An 11,222-nucleotide genomic window follows, 5' to 3' on the forward strand; every position below is an offset into this window, starting at 1 on the left:
GAGCAGATATTTTGGATTTCGCCATGGCAATGTTCTGGGCACTTACTTTGGAAGACTACTAAGGTTTAAAGGAATTATATTCTGTAAATTGATTCATCTGTTGATCATTCAAACATTTAGTCTATAGAATGTGAGTAAACTAAAGTTTATCTTGGAAATAAAGCAGAGTTTGAACTTATCTTGCAAGCTATTCTATTCAGTCATTATTTACACAACTACTTCTGGCGTCGTCCCCATTCGTATTATTGATTGTATCAACTGGGAAATCAGCTACAAAAGATTCTTAGGGCTAGATCAGGGAGGCATTGAGATGCAACCATGAGGAGCCTATAACAGCAGGCTTTTCACCCCTCCATTGAGAACAGGAATGAACACTTTTGCATTTAGAAATGTATGGTAGACGTAGCATATAACCAACTGAAGGATATTACCGTCCATCGTCAATCAGCCTCAGACTGATCGTCCCAATCTGCCTCACTCGCGACCAGCTTCATCATCAGATAACATCGCTGATCAATATTTTAATTATCCAGCTTTCTGGCAGTGACAATGACACTGAGGTTAACTTATACTGTTTTCATTACATTTTCATTACCTTCATTTTGAACGTTTACATACTACGGCCAATGAACCCCCCTCCTCAACATATATCCAACCAGACTACACACACAAAAAGGAAAATATTACAGCGATGTCAGGTATCAGGTCGGGGACTCCCCATTTCCATATTGCTAATAGTAAAAAACTAAATCCTCTGGGATTCATCTGGGTGTGCAGTCCACTTTAATCTGTTCCACATTCATCCGTTCACTAGCAGATGGCACAGAACAGAAAGAGAGTAAGGAGGATGAGGAGGAGGAGGAGGAGGAGGGACATCTCTCCTGTATCAGATAAGACTCGACAGAAAGAGATGGATAGGGAAGTGATCTGAATAATAAATGCCCTCGGTGAGAGAGAATCCCAGTTTTGATATTTATTTGATACGACGAGGCTATCAGGGCACCCATCAGTTATCACAGGCTTCACCGTGTCTGAGGTCAACGCGCTGAGAGAGGACACCAGAACGCAATTCTACTATGCTTCAGGAATAATAACGCCACTGAAGGAAAGGTCACCGATGGAGAAAGTCCGATTCAAAGAAAGAAAAAGACTAAAGCTTGATTAGACAGGTCTACATGAAAGCTTAAAAGCATTTCTCATTATTGCTAGTCCATATGTTTCACTGAAGCTGCATTCATTAGTTATTTATTGGAGCTTAATGATCAGATGAATCCACTCTCTTCTTGTTCATCCATCATCATTTATGAGAACCATGGCACGTCTCATTTTGTTTAGTGGTGTTTTTCCATCCTGATACCTGTACTGGAATATAATATAATATTATATATATTATTATAACCCTGGATGGAAGTGATAGGATTGTTATTTTTGTCAGCTTGCCTTTCTCAGGTGAAACCCTTCGAAACACAATGAATACATTTGTATACAGAGAATGAACGCTTTAGAACTTTCTTTTAATATCTAGTTAAGAAGATTTTTTTCAGGGCTTAATTATGTGGTATCGCACAACTCTAGTATTGTTGGATTTTGTTGCTAAACAGACCAATCTGAGCCTGGAATTCTCTGTGGCATCCTGGACATTTTTCTCCTAAAGATTCCTCAACTCAACTCTGTACTCAAATGGTGCTGAACATCTGAACTACTGTAATGTAGACTCTGAAATAACCCTGATTGAAATCAAAAGCATTATTGCTTCCATATGTGACAAATTAAATGTCTGCAACTTTTTTAATGAGGAAATCTTGAAATTACTGCTAAATAAATGTGATTAAGAAGTGAATAATGGATCCTTTTGAATTTTAATATTTGCTTTCATCTTAATTGATTTGTTTACAAAGAATTGCATCGTGTGAGTTGATTTCTTGTAACCTGAGTAAGCTAATGACAAACTCACTGTCAATTACTGCAGCTCCTCTTGAATCAACACATTTCACACTGGATTAAGCAGAAGATTTAGTGATGTGGTTGTCATCTTATATGTGCAGATATATAAATTCTGAACGTTTAAAAAAAATCATACATGTTGACAGAGCGAAGGCACAGAGGGCAAAGGTTAATGTCGATCCTGTAATCTGAGCACATATCACAACTGCTAGGGAGGAGACATGAAGGGACGCAGTAGGAGCGACGGCGGGCTCCCAGGGTGGCTAATGTCCCTCTCTCCCTGGAGTTTAGGATTGAGTGGCAATGGTTGGGTGACTTCGGAGAAGAGGGGGGTTGGTGTGGGGGGGTCACAGATGGCCATGGCAGCACAGCAGTGAAACGTACAGGCCGAGACGCGTGCTACACATCCATCTGTCAGGCTACAGTGAAAGCTGCAGGGTGGGGGATTTACTAGCCCATTAACTCGTTGATCTTATACTGACCAACAAGCACAGACTGACAACAACACACGTGTGCTTTACGTCTGTACTCAAATTACAATCAAATTACATCTGAACAGATAACATCCATTCACTTGCCTTACCTATATGTGTAAAATTAGAGCTGGATGACAATAAAGCAAATATCACAATAATTTTGAATGCAGTACAGTTGCAACTAAATGTTATTTCATTATTGGTGTACCTGTCAATTATTTTATTATGTGACAGATCATATAGAACCATTTAGTCTATTTATATGTTGGGAAAAAAATGCCATCACAATTACCCAGAGCTCTAGGTAATGCCAATAATGTGATGATATTTTGGGGCTGACTAAACTATTGGCTCTTGTAGAAAGTATTGACGCAAATGTTAATTTAGAGATTAAAAATGATCAGTTATTTGAATATGATGATCAGACAGGTAGAGGCATTCACTGTCCATTTCAGTCACCCTCAACAATTAAAGTAGTTCAGAAATGAAGAATCAAACGTGTTAAACAGGTGGTATAGTAGTAATAGTCTCCACAGTGGTGTGTAGTATGGTATGGCTACACCGGCTAATTATTCTGAGGTAGGTGAAAAAACACTCTGGCTTGTTTTATTTCTTTAAACCAATGACACCTGTCTTGGGTGGCGATGGGTTTACTGTGCCCTGGCAAAATAGATAGAGGAGATAGCAAAAGGCGCCCAACCTCCGGTGCTTAAAGCGACTGCTTTATTCTAGCACTACATCTTGTGAGCCAGACTACTAGCCTCATACAGTAATGCTTTCATATTGTATAGACGCATTTGATCCTGAGTTTAAATGTTTGCCCTTAACTTCAACATTTAGCCTTTACTCCGTCCTATAAACGACTACCGTAAAGTGCTGCCTGAAACAAATTGTCTATTGGATGATTAATAAAGTTCAATCAGCAGAAACTATTTTGATAATCGATTTATGTATTTCAAGCAAAATTGGCAAACATTATCTCATCCTTGCCTTTCAATTGTAATGACTTGCTGATTTTCATTGAATAATGCAACAGTAAACTGATCTTTGGGTCAAACAAAACAAGTACTGTGAAGACTTCACCATGGGCTCTCGGAAATTATTATGAGCATTCTTCTATTTTCTGACATCTAATGGACCAATCTAGAAAATTAGTGGCAGATTGGCCGACAATGAAAATAACCATTAGCTGCAACTGTTCTCACTTATACAGCATGATTCATCCCCTCTCTCTCCCTCTCTCTCTCTCTCTCTCTCTCTCTCTCTCTCTCACACACACACACAGACCCACACATTACAGTGACAAGCACACTCACCCCGCAAGCATATGGCCCATGTTGGGATGCATCAATAGTCGCCTTACTTACATTGTGTTTACATGCTGTTGCCCCGGAGGAGGAAGATTAATCCTTGAACAAGAGCCAAATTGGCAAGTGCTTTTATTTTGAAGGCTGTCTGGCTTCTTAAAACCTCCTTCCACGGCCTTGAACGATTGTATTATGTTAAAAGGGCAAAAGCCTTCTTTGGGAATTGGTGCTCATTACCGGTTAGTGATCAACCCTGTACTCCGCCTCCCTGAAACGCTCTCATAGGATACAATTTAGAAAGGACCGTGGTGATATTCTGCATACGAAACTCTACGGTACATACAGTCTTCACTGCATCCCTATGCCTCACACGCCTGACATGTATTGGGGGAAAAAGAACAGCAAACTGTCACCTGTCTAAAGGATCCCTCCTGCCGGTCCAGATTTAATCCCCGCAGGTGTCAGATCCGCCATCAGCGGAAACGACCCGAACACACTCCCAGTCCTTCCAGCCCCACAGAAAACCCGGCTTCCCCGTCACCGGCTGCCGAACATGACATTGACTCATTTACCTGCATGTCAGAGGAGGAGAGGCCCGGGTCCGGCTGCTGCAGTACACATCGCCCCCGTTGTCGTGCCTGCTCGTTTTGGCTCGGTTTGTCCCTCCAGACTAACTTGCTCGGATTAAAAAGGAGAGCTCAGCCCCTCCTTCTGCATCGTGACATCAGAGCGGATTAGCGATGCACAAAGCGCCTTTACAAACCCTGCTGATGCTGGTGCAGACACAAACGGGTCTCTACGGCCGTGAGTGTGGCCGCCGTCATCACTCCTACTCCGTCCAGTGCCGCTGCGCTTCTGCTGCTGCACCGTCAGCTGTGATACTCCCACGGTCCGTCGGTGGTGTCGCTGTTATCTGCCTCTGTGAAGCTGCTTGGTCTTATCAAGATGCTCCTGAATTACTGAAACAGTTGGACAAGTAGAAAACACGGTCGTTTAATCCTTGTGACCAACCAAATCGTTTTTACGTCCGTTAGCTAAGAACAAGTTCTTACCAGTTAGCTCACATTTAGCTAGCTCAACAGTGAACTAACATTTAGGCCCGATAAACAAACGTTAGTTTAAGTTAGACATTAATTGTTATCCCCCAAAGACAAATATAGCCTAAACTAAACCAAAAAAGCTCGTATGTCAATTAATAACACTTGCCTTCGTTTTGAGAACATGCCAGCCTCTTAAAATACTCTCCAGATGAAACTCAAAATATCACACCTGCTGTGACATTAAAAATTAATATGTAATCAGTCCCGCTAATCCAAGATGGCAGCCGGAAGTGACACATTCTGCTTCCTTCCATGCAGGGACAAGCAGGATATGAATATCTCTACATCTCATCAATAATTAAAAATGTGTACACATAATCAATCACCTTCAGGAATTATTTAAAAGGCGTTTAGTTTTTTATTTTAACATGATTTATTTGTATTGACATGTTATGTCATCATTTATATATATTTACAAGTTGGGCCTCCTTTTACACAGTCCATTTTAGCTAATTATTTTTTTAATTAGTATTTGGTCTAACATGTCAAAATGTCTGATGGAAAAAGGCCTATGGATGTCATGGCTCTGTCACACTCCATATGCGATACATGTTCAAATAAAGTCTGGTCGAAAATAGCCTTGAAACAATAAAATAATTCAAAATAAGATAAATATAGTTGAATGAATAACGTGATAACCTTCAAGAGGAGTAAGGAATAAGGAGTTTACTTCAAGGTAGATAGAGGAGTCACTGAGGAATTTCCTAAATCTGCCAAATGTTAAACAGCCAAATGTCTTTTGCAATAATCCCAAGTGTTTGTTTTTATTCTGACACATACAAAGAAGTTGCAAAAAGGTTCTCCTCTTTTTTGTAGAACTCATATAAAACCTTTTCAATCCAGTCCTGTTGGTCTTACTGTAGGTTGCTAGGTCTGATATGGAAATACAGTTACTAATAATGGCATAAAGATGTACAGAGCAGAGTGTAAAGCAGGGGGGCAGTGTTTGCAGTGAGCTCCTGGTATGATAAAACGAGCATGTTTCAGTGTTACTCAGGACCTGGTAGAGCAGATCAATAGGGCCTGTGTCTACGCGTTGTTGAGGACATGCGCCTTCCACTGGAGCAGCCGTTACCTTGACAACAATATGTGATAGAGGATAGTGATGGTGATGATTAGTAACCATGGCATCCAGTCTGTGATTGCTATCTTTGCAGCCATACATATTTGGTCCCACACAAACAGCCTAGTAAATCTCGCTAGTGTACAATAGGCTACAGGCTGTGAACTTTTGGCTGATTGTGGAGGCGTGTGTGACACATTTTTATGCCCTGAGCCAATGAAAAGGCTCCAAAATATAGAGGGTAACATGCAGAATTAGGTCATCAAAATGTATCTGAGGTCACACAGCCTATATTTACTGCGTCAAATTCACTGCTCTATTTCCAGAGAAGACATCAATAATTTGTGGCCCTCTCTGCATACATGGATGAAAGTATACTGTGCGTGTCTTGTCATTAGTTATACAGCACCCAGTGAGTACAGACTGAACCCATTACTGGAATTAATGCACATTAATCTTTCATCTTGGCCCATTACAGCGTTATGTCTTGTCACGCAGAAAACCCATGGCCTCTCAAAATGCACACTGCTGATGCCAATGTGTTCATGAGATAGTTAGGCTCCATGTCTACCTGTTCAGGGTCGGTTTTCAGTTGGACTGCAGATGGCACTCTTCAGCAGGGTGATGGCAGGATGGTGTTAATAACCATGTAACGATAGGACATTTTCCACCAGCGTTGACTGCGGAAAGCACACAACATCAAGGACTGGACCAGAGTTACAGGAGCATGGCTGCACCAGTTTCTACCAACAGGCCCTCAGACTTCTGAACTCATAAACATACTCCACATAGCATATCTGCTAACCTGCTGTTTGCAGCATCTACTGTAAATAAAAATGCTCTATACATATCTCGTTCCCTATTCTCACTACATTTGTGCAATACTGTCAATTACTTTTACACTCTTACACACTTTATACAGTTTGTACTGTACAAACAGTATATATGTACTACATCTTAGTTAAGTAATCTCATCTTACCTCTCCAATTATTGTCACTTTATCTTATTGTCATTGTGATTTATTAATGCCATTTTACCCTAATATTATTGTCCTTTTACCCTCTCAATGTGATTTTATCTTATTTTATTCTCATTGTTGTTATTGTTCAGGTGACCCCTTCTCTTGTCACTCAAACACATTTAATTCTACTGTTGTCCTGTATGACCAATAACACTAAACTTAATGTCATTATTAATGTTTACCTTTAGGGAAGTTTCACTGAGAGCAATGTTTTTTTTTTTTCAGGAACAGCCTGTTCACACACAGTTATACACATTCTCACCTGGAAACGGCCCAATACAACCATCATCATAACAATGGCAGGGCCACAACAGTGTAATGTCCTACCCTGTGAGGACGTTGTCACCATTCACACTGCTGTGGTTAGACCACACCTGGGGTATGGCAGTGTCCTTCTGGTGGGGTGCAATACAAAAAATGCCTGGTTGCAACAGAGAGGGTATAAAGAGAGACATTTCCAGAAGCAGCATGCTATCATCCTGACGTTAGCATTTAGCTCAAAGCACAGCTGCACCAAAGAACAGGCGCTAGTGTGACTTTAGACTTTTATTGTTCTAAAATACATACACAAAATGAAAAATTAGATGATTTCTGACACACTGTGTTATCAACTTGTACAAATGTGTTTAAAAATGTATGGTTTGCCATTTATCTTTTTTTCCTGTCACATGAAGATAATAAATGGTTCCAAAGACTTTTTTTCTGTAATTAAGAAAATTACACATATCGTACTAAATGTGTTTATTATATTAACTTTATTGTACAATTTATAATTACAGGGCAAAGCCAATAAAGAGAATGTCATGTTGTGATGAAAAGTCATTAGGGAAGTGGCATTGTGAAATGAAAACCACTGGAATGAAATCAAATAAAACAAAAAAGAAAGTAATGTTTCGTAATACTAAGCAGAGTTTTAGAGATGTAATTGATTATAGTATCCATTCATTATCCAGTACCATAGTAAAAGACCTATGAGTGATCATTATTATAAACTTTTATTAATGCTACCAACAGATGGAGTAAAAGCACAGTATCTGAGACAGCTTAGTGTTACAAAAACAAATTTCTTCACTGAGAAATCGTGGCGGCAAATATTAAAATGACAAATGAATGTGCTCACTCTCACCCCTGACAACGGAAATCAAGCTTCAACATTGACTGCTCTGGTGTGTTCCCAGAGGAAGGGTGGGGGTCCAGAGGGGATGTAACCTGCTGATCCCTCTGGCAGCAAATCACATAGTGAGGATGACATGTCATAATGCACTGCGCATGACACATTCTGGCACCTTCAGTGATTTATTGAAGCTCTATCTTGTTGTTTACGCAGAAATAGAAAGCTGGGAATTCAAACCAGTTGAAATCTAAAGTTGTTTTTGGAAGAGACTACAATCTTTCCTCTGTTCACTGCTTTTGATAAAACCATTTGTATAGCATTTGCACGTGATCATTTTAAGAGTCAAGATAATGTTGACTCAAAGCCTCAGTCTTTCCTTAAGAAAGATCATTTGTGCAGTCTGCAGCTTCTACTGTCAGGCTATCTGGACAAAATCAGAGGAGAGTTCATCTTCCCATCTGGTCTGAAGGTTTCATGGCACTAAATTAAAATGCTGATGACTAAAAGTGAGAGGAAGCTAGAGGATGAACCATGTACAAGAGAACTGCAGAAAGAGAGAAAAAGACAGACACATAGCAAGCTGGTCCGACAGATGGGTCACAAATGTGGATGAGAGTGCTCTCTCTAAAAAGAATTACGATAAAGTCTGGTCTCCCATAACCAGCATGCTACATTTATTTCTCCTCTACCTCCCTTTTGCAATTACACTTAATGAAAAAATCAAATAAAATCATTTTTTTCTATCAAAAAGTCACTTTTAAAATAGAATAAAAATGAAATGATTAGCCTCAAGGATTCTGTCTTAATCATGATGGCATTGATATTCCCACATGGTTCATTTGTCTTCAAATTAAATTGGAGGAAACTCCATGGGGATGTCTTGTGTTAGGTGCGAATGTAAGATTAATTTCCTAATGTTCATATTCACAAACACAGCTGTTTAAGGCTGAAGCCAGCAGAGATATTTTAGATGGTTGCAAAATGTTTTGGCTCTGCAGGTTTCTAAAACACAGTCTGGGTGATTTGTATATGCAGGCCTCTCCTTAAACTGTGAAGCAGCATCATATCACTTCCAGATCGGGGTTTAAAGGCATGTTTGGAATTCAGCATACAAATACAAAAAATATGTTGCTATGCTAATATATACACTTCATATTAGTTATATATTACACTGATATAGAGATCAAAATTAGAGATTAGAGTATTCAATTCTTGGTTTATTCTGAAATACTCCATCCATCTTCATCCACCTTCAACCACTTGTCCCTAGTGAAGGTATTGCATGTTGCCGAAGGAGGTTCACATAAACATTTGCATTCCCCCTGCCATGTAGCTGTACAAGAGGCCCAACTCCTGCTGCAGAAAACATCCAACCAACCATGACATGACATTGCTAAAGTTCATTTTATTTGGGTCTGATGGGGAAACATTTTGTTCGGTGTCGGACTGGGAAAGACTGAACCCAAAGTGTGTAAAGAAGACAGTTAAATTTGGAGGAAGAAGTGTCAGAATCCAGATCTAAATCTCTGGAAAATCCTTGGCAACAAAGTAATGTCTAAGAAACCCACTACAGTAACTGAACTGTGGAAGAGACTGAAGAAGAACGGACCAAGATCAAACCAGAGCAGTGTGAGAAACTAGTGATGTCCTGTGGGCGCAGATGTGCTGAAGTCATTCAAAGCTGTGGTTCCTTTTTGAATCCTATAGCCAGAAGAAAATATTGTTTAAATATTCTCTTCTGACACAATAGTTACTGTTCTCTAATTTTGCTCATTGTTTTTTTTTTTTCATGAAATAAAAGTTTTTGTTGAAGTGCTGTGGTTATTTAAAAAAAAAAACACACTAGTACAGCAGTGGTATTGCCACAGCGGATATTCTATCAAATTATGAACAATAAAAAAATAACAGTATTTCAGAATAAATCAAGTATTTATAATTTGTTCTCTAACTTTGATCTCCAGTGTAGACTTCATACCAAAAGTATGTAAACACTCGTCACACATATGTGAATGTTGAACATGTCACTCCAAAAAAACATGCTGCTATAACAACCTCCACGCTTCAGGGGAAGGTTTTCCACAAGATTATTGAACTTGAGGGATTTGCTCAGTCTGCATTCCTGGTTCATCCCAAAATAGTTGGATAGGGTCATAGGCATATTATGAAACAATGGGCCTCTGGGCATAGACAGGTAATAAAACATCAAACGTAATTAAAGGAGCATACAGTCAAATAAGAAGATAATAATAAAAAGACAGTGCTTCTAATGCTGCTGCTTCTTGTTTGCTTTTTGGATTCCGCTCCAAAGGGTTGAAGGGCCCATATCAATGCCCCCCTACCTAGACTCTCTTCCAGAGGATGTAGAGGACTTTGTATTAAACCCAGTGAAGATATTGGTATCATGACTGGACAAAAAAGAAGACCTGAGGAATCCATGTTTTCCAACCGTAACATGCAAGCACATCAGGAATGGCACCAAATAACGCTCCAAAGTTAGGCTACATTTTGGCAAGGAAAAACTGGCATGAACATTTTCAAAAGGGTCCCTTGACCCCAGACCTCAAGACATCTGAAGGAAATGGGTTCAATGGGATAATTCTTAACAGTTGGATGCAAAAACATGCAGTTTCCTCTTGGAGTACAGATGTATTCTTTTAGCCTATTTTGGAGTATTTGAATATTTATGCATACAGGTTCATAAACAGTCTTGGAATTTCATACATTGGGTCTGACTGGAAAGCTGAGCCTCTTGTGGATTCAATGAGCCCAGTAGTATTCATGTGTGATGATGTTTATCCCCATAGTAACCATTTAATTGGAGTGAGAGCATTTTTTGCAGCTTGACCTCACTGTAGAAAATGTGCTGTTGTGACCTCTAGGATAATCACAGCCTCATGAAACTTTACAACCACAGACTAGAGACCTAAAGCATTCAGAGGATGTATGGCTTTTTTATCTTATGAAATTTTATATTCTATCCCTGTGAAACAGCAACCGGTAGGTGACCACAACAGTTAAGTTTAAGCAACAAAAGGTGGCATACATTTAGGCACCAAAACAACTATGTTAAGATTGAAGAAAAGGCTTAGTAACACACCCGGGTCAAAGTCCTGTGTTTTGGGACCCATTCAAACAAAGTGCTCCCTATCATTACTGTTTATCTTCCTGTGTTTTCTTCCATAAGCACTCCCTAATC

This window comes from Echiichthys vipera, assembly GCF_963691815.1.
Source record: "Echiichthys vipera genome assembly, chromosome: 16".
NCBI lineage: Eukaryota > Metazoa > Chordata > Actinopteri > Perciformes > Trachinidae > Echiichthys > Echiichthys vipera.